The sequence below is a fragment of the Kryptolebias marmoratus genome, linkage group LG6, assembly GCF_001649575.2.
Source record: "Kryptolebias marmoratus isolate JLee-2015 linkage group LG6, ASM164957v2, whole genome shotgun sequence".
In the NCBI taxonomy this organism is placed as follows: domain Eukaryota; kingdom Metazoa; phylum Chordata; class Actinopteri; order Cyprinodontiformes; family Rivulidae; genus Kryptolebias; species Kryptolebias marmoratus.
Genome location: NC_051435.1, coordinates 24709902 through 24716023, shown reverse-complemented (window position 1 = coordinate 24716023; position 6122 = coordinate 24709902).

The window sequence follows — 6122 nt, the reverse complement described above, 5'->3', positions numbered from 1 at the left end:
ACACTTGTAGTGCCTGAAGATTTCTGTTCCTCCTGCCAGGCTGGTAGGAGGCTTTCTGTAGCCAACTGAACAATTTTGTCCCCACTTCAATATGACACTTGTCAGCCCAAAACCTGCACTAAACTAAGCACTTTAAATGTAACTTGCTTGGGACCTGAACCAACCCCAGCTTGGGGTGAAAGAACTGAAGGGTGTGGGTTTGTTATTTATGAAATTGTGGGTTTGTTGTTTATGAAATTGTGGGTTTGTTATTTATGAAATTGTGGGTTTGCTATTTATGAAATTGTGGGTTTGTTGTTTATGAATTGTGGGATTGTTTTTGGTTTGTTTTCACATTTTCATATGGCCATATAATTGATTGCACAGATGTTGTAAATATGTATATAATTTTTTCACTCTAAATACACGCACCTGCAACTGCAAACTTCTAGTCTCTGTCTGCTCCTTCTTGAGACGTATCTTATCTTCTGATAAAATAGCCCATTTGACATTTTTTTTGTATCAACCATTTACATTGAAATATTGCAGCATATTATTTTTTAATAATATGCTACACTTGGTTTGGAAACAGTGGCACTAACATAGAGACATGAGGCAGAGCTGAAGATGTGGACAATTTCACTACTCGTGATCAAAATGGACTGGGTCAAAAATAAGTAAGGAGAACCCTAGATGAGTGGTTATGTTATTAAACACATGCATAAAGTTGGAAATGCCTGAGCCTCAGAAGTGTGCCACTAGGAGATCTGCACCCCAAGTCAAGTCAAATTTATTCATATAGCACTTTCCAGCAACAATGTGATGCAAAGTGCTTTACAAGGTGAACATAAAAATAAAGAGTGAAAACACAACAATATCTAAAATATGAGCTAGGATAATCTAAATGGAATCATGAACACACACAACAACATAAAGTTAAAACTAAACAAAACTAAACGTACCGGAAGGCTAGTTAAGAGTACCGAAGGCCAGGTAAGAGTAAAAAACATTTTAATAAAAGGCCAACATTTTTTACAACAAGTTTTACAAAGTAAATACCCAGAGTGAGCCAGACCGGTAATGAGAGGACAGTGATAAAAAGGTAAGTGAGTTTATTCATAATGGTGCACTCAGGAGGGTTATCTGGAAAGGGATGAAGGTTTGGTTGGAGAAATGCTGAGAAGAGTTGATCTAATTCAGTCTTCAGACCTTACATGGATCAACATAGATACTGGCTCGGAAAAGGGGCAGTTGTTGTGTTTGCAGGTGAGGATCAGAGAGTAGCAGGGCGAAGGAAGGCTGCAGGTGCTCCAGGTGCATGGGAGGTAGACCAGCAAAAGGAAGAGATGCCAGGTGAATACTCAAAGAGGTGCAGTTGCATAAATCTTAACAAAACACAATTTAACAAGAGGTTACTTGTAGGATAGTCACGAGGGACACGAGAGAGGCTGTACATGTACCAAAGTCACGTAATGTTCCAGCAACGAATGGATCACAACCAAGAGCTTAAGTAGGCTAAAGGATCATCAGCAGGATCACCCACATTGTCCTATATTTCATTTAGATTATACATGATTGATCTATATTTGATTATGATGTTTCTATGATGTTTAATTGTACCTGCTGTATTTGATTATGTACCCGATTGTTGTTTCTGTGTTGTAAAGCACTGAAAAGTGCTATATAAATAAAGTTCACTTCACTTCACTTCACTTCACTTCACTTCACAGGTGAGTGGAAGGAGGCTCAGGCCCCTAAAACAGACGTCTGGGATACGCCGGACCGAGTATGCAGGCAGGGCCGTAGCTACCATTGACGGCAGGAGGGTTCAGAGGACCTTCAACAACTGGTTTGTTGGTTTGATTTGAAAAGTAGGATGAATGCACATGGACCGTGGTAACTAACTTAACAGCAGTGGGGTTAATGATCTCGGTAATGGGGAAGGGGCCAATGAACCTGGGTGCTAACTTCTTAGAAGTACCTTGTAGAGAGCAATGTCTCGGGTGGAGAGCCATACCTTCTGACCGACTGTATAGTGAGATGCCAGGGTCCTGAGATGATCAGCCATACGCTTATTTTGCTCCTTGGTCCTCAGAAGAGCGTCTCTGGTTTCCCGCCAAAACTTTCATCAACTGCACAGGTGGTGCTGTATGGAAGGAACAGCCAACTCAACCTCTTGACTGAGGAACAGCGGGGGAAAGTAACCTAAAGAAGCTTCAAAGGGGGAGAGACCAGTAGCAGCAGAGGAGTGAGAATTATAGTCATGCTCGATACATGGTAAATGTTGAGACCAGGTGACAGGGTTATTGTTTATAACGCCACAAATAGCAGCTTCTAACTCCTAATTACATCTCTCAGATTGGCCATTAGACTGAGTATGGAAAGCAGAGGACAGGCTGACGGAGGCCCCAGGGCCTGACAAAAAGCCTTCCAAACCTGAGAGGTAAACTGGGGACCTCAGTCAGACACAATGTCACATGAAATGCTGTGGAGTCTGAAAACATGTTGTGTCATGAACTGGGCTGTTTCAAGAGCAGAAGGAAGCTTAGGTAGAGGAGGAAATGTGCTGCCTTAGAGAATCTGTCGATTATTATGAGGATGACTGTATTACCTTTAGAAGTGGGAAGGCCAGTGACGAAGTTGAGTGTAATGTGTGACCAGGGTTGTCCAGGTGTAGGAAGAGGTTGGAGGAGGCCAGATGGAGGCTGGGGCTGGCTCTTGTTCAGAGCACAGATGGGACATACTAAAACAAAATCTTTGACATCAGGCTGTAGGGTAGACCTCCAAAATGCCTCTTAGTAAAACTTGTCATTCTATTGACTCCAGGATGGCATGAAAACCTTGAAGTGTTAGCCTTTTCTAATACCCTGTTTCTGACATGTCTAGGGAGAAACAATCTATTAGGAGGACCAGTACCTGGATCCAGTTTTGTTTGTTGCGCCTCCCGGATTTCATTATCAATTTCCCATGAAAGGGTGCTGATTATGCACCAGGAAAGAAGAATTCCTTCTTTAGACTTGGAATGATTGGTGGCAGAGAACTGTTGGGACAAGGCATTGGGTTTGATGTTCTTTGAAACAAGCTTGTAAGTTATGGAAAAATTGAATTTGACGAAAAAGAGTGACCAACGAGCCTGTCGTGCGTTAAGTCTTTTAGCTTGTAGGTGTAGCTTGGTAGGTGAGGTTTTTGTGATCTGACCATATGATAAAGTGGCCACTCCAGCCAGTGGCGCCACTCACTCTTCAAGAGCCATCTTAATAGCCAATGGTTCCCGGTTTTCCACATCATATTTTGACTCAGCAGGGGATAGACGTTGAGAAAAAAATGCACAAGGGTGAAGTTTCTGGTCAGCAAGGGATCTTTGAGAGAGAATAGCTCCAACACCAGAATCTGATGCATCAACTTCAACGATGAATTGCTTGTGGGAATCTCTGGAAAAGATTAGGGTTTGTGGAGAATTTTACCTCATTCTGTCCAAAAATTCTTCCCCTTCAACTGAGTACAGTTCTCCTGGAAGTGAAAAGTTTGTTCAAACACTTGAATAATTTTCTTATTAGAAAAATGAACACATAAAAATAATCAACATTCATTTTTCATAGTCCAAAAGCATCGCTTCCCAACCTGGGGCCTTTCTGGGTGGAGTTTGTCTGTTCTTCCTGTGCACACATGGGTTTACTCCAGGTACTCTGGTTTCTTCCCACAGACCAAAAATATGCATGTTAGGGTAATTAGTAACTCTAAAATTTTTCCTGGGTGTGAGCGAGAGCGTGAATGGTTGTTTGTCTCGTTTGTCTCTATGTGGCCCTGTGATGGACCTGCTAATTGTCCAGGGTGTCCCCCGCATCTCGCACATTGATGGTTGGAGATAGGCACCAGGCCCCCGTGACCCGGAATGGAGAAGCGGTTAAAAAAATGGATGTATATTTCAAAAGCTTAATTATAAAAAGTCAAGTCAAATTTATTTATATAGCACTTTTCAACAACAGGGCAGTACAAAGTGCTATACAACATGCAAACATAAAAATACAGTCATAAAACACACATAACGATATCGAAGATATAGAGCTAAACATATCTAAAACATGAGACACTAAATAAGACTAAGTTGTACAAAAGATAAACCAAAGATAAGTTGAGGAGAACCAAACTACAATATAACATAAACTAAACTAGAGTTTTAAAACCTCAGCCGAACACAAGCCATGAAAACACACACCCGATTTAAAGTTACATAAAAATACAGAGTAAAACTTATCTAAAACAAGTCATAATAAAAAAAAACTAAAAATAAAAATAAGCTGAGGAAAACCAAACTAGGATATATTGAAAGTGAACATAAACTAGACTAGGATTTAAAACATCGCAGTTAATGAGACATCATAAAAACTGAATTTTAGATACCAAAGGCTAACTAAGGGTACCGATGGCCAGCTAAGAGTTAAAAACATTTTAATAGTTTAATAAAAGGTCTACGTGGTAAAAACTAAGATAAGTCAAATAAAGGTACTGTAAGGCTAATTAAGAGTACCAAAAGCCAGCTAAGAGATACATTTTAATAGAAACAAGATAAACAACTTAGATAAAACAGTAAATGAAAAAAAGTAAATAAAATGAAATAACAGATAAGAGCAATGTGGGTCAGCTTTAAGTAAAGGCAGCAGCAAATAGAAAAGTCTTCAGGTTGGATTTAAAACAGCTAAGAGTCTCAGCAGACCTGCAGCTTACAGGGAGTTTGTTCCACATTTTAGTAGCATAAAAGCTGAAAGCTGCCTCTCCATGTTGAGTTCTGACCCTGGGAACAGAAAGCAGGCCAGTCCCTACTGACCTGAGGGCTCAGGGAGGTTCATAGCAGACCAGCAGATCAGAAATGTATTTTGGTCCTAAACCATTCAGTGCTTTATAGACCAATAATAGTATTTTAAAATCAATTCTTTGACAGACGGACAGCCAGTGCAGAGATCTAATAACTGGGGTTATATGATCCCTTTTCTTGGTCCTTGTGAGGACTCGAGCAGCAGCATTCTGAATTAACTGCAGCTGCCTGATCGATTTTTTGGGGAGACCTGTGACCACACCATTACAGTAGTCTAATCTACTAAGAATAAATGCATGGATAAGTTTTTCTAAGTCCTGCTGAGACATTAGTTCTTTGATCCTCAATATATTCTTTAAGTGATAATAGGCTGACTTCAGAACTATTTTTATGTGGCTGGTGACACATTTGCAATTAGACTTTTTTTAAACAAAAATGTTTTAGACTATTAGAATTTTTTTTTAGTTTTAGCCCGTATATGAATGGATTGAATAAAGGATGATACAGAAATATTTGCAAAGTCATTATAAAACGTGTGGTTTTAGAAAACTCAGACTCCACTCGAGCTATAATTACATCATATGCAGCCAAATAGGAGAAGCGAACTAAAACCAACAAGTGAGGTATGCAGGTCTCAGCAGCCTTTCTTCTAAATGTTTTACACTTTTGGTAAGATATTAAAAATATCTTTGTATACGTAAAAACTGTAAAAAGCATTGGAAGTATTACAAGATTTAATAAACAGACACCCCCAAATACAGTCAGTGGTGCTGATCTGACACATTGAAGTGTGAAATCCCAATATGAGCAGGGATCCATACTAATTTCAACTCTACCCCATAATTTCTAATTCTGAAAACTGTGTTAGCTATATCCAATATACTATCTTGTCTCAATTCTGAATGCATCTCCTGAATACTTGTTAGAGCACTACTAGTCTAAACAAATTATGACCTTCTTCTCCCTAACTTCTTCAATCCACTCTAAAACCATTAATATTGCCATTACTTCTCCTATACTGGTAAATGATGTTCCTATGTATTTTATCACCTCATTACTTACTAATTCTCTCCCCTGTTTCACAAACGGAGTCACAAACAGCCAAGAGTCCATCTTAAAGGTAAACAAATTTATTCACTTTCAGCGCTGAAAGGGAGATGCATACCAAAGTTCAGCCTACGTCTCAATCTAACTTCCTGTTGGATGTACTTTTGTTATCCGAAAAGCAAAACATCAGTCTAGTCTGGTACTTTTCCATGTCGGTGTTTTTCCATTCTCCTCGTGGAGTTGCTTCCTGGATTTCATGACGTCATCTCATTACGTGTTCTCT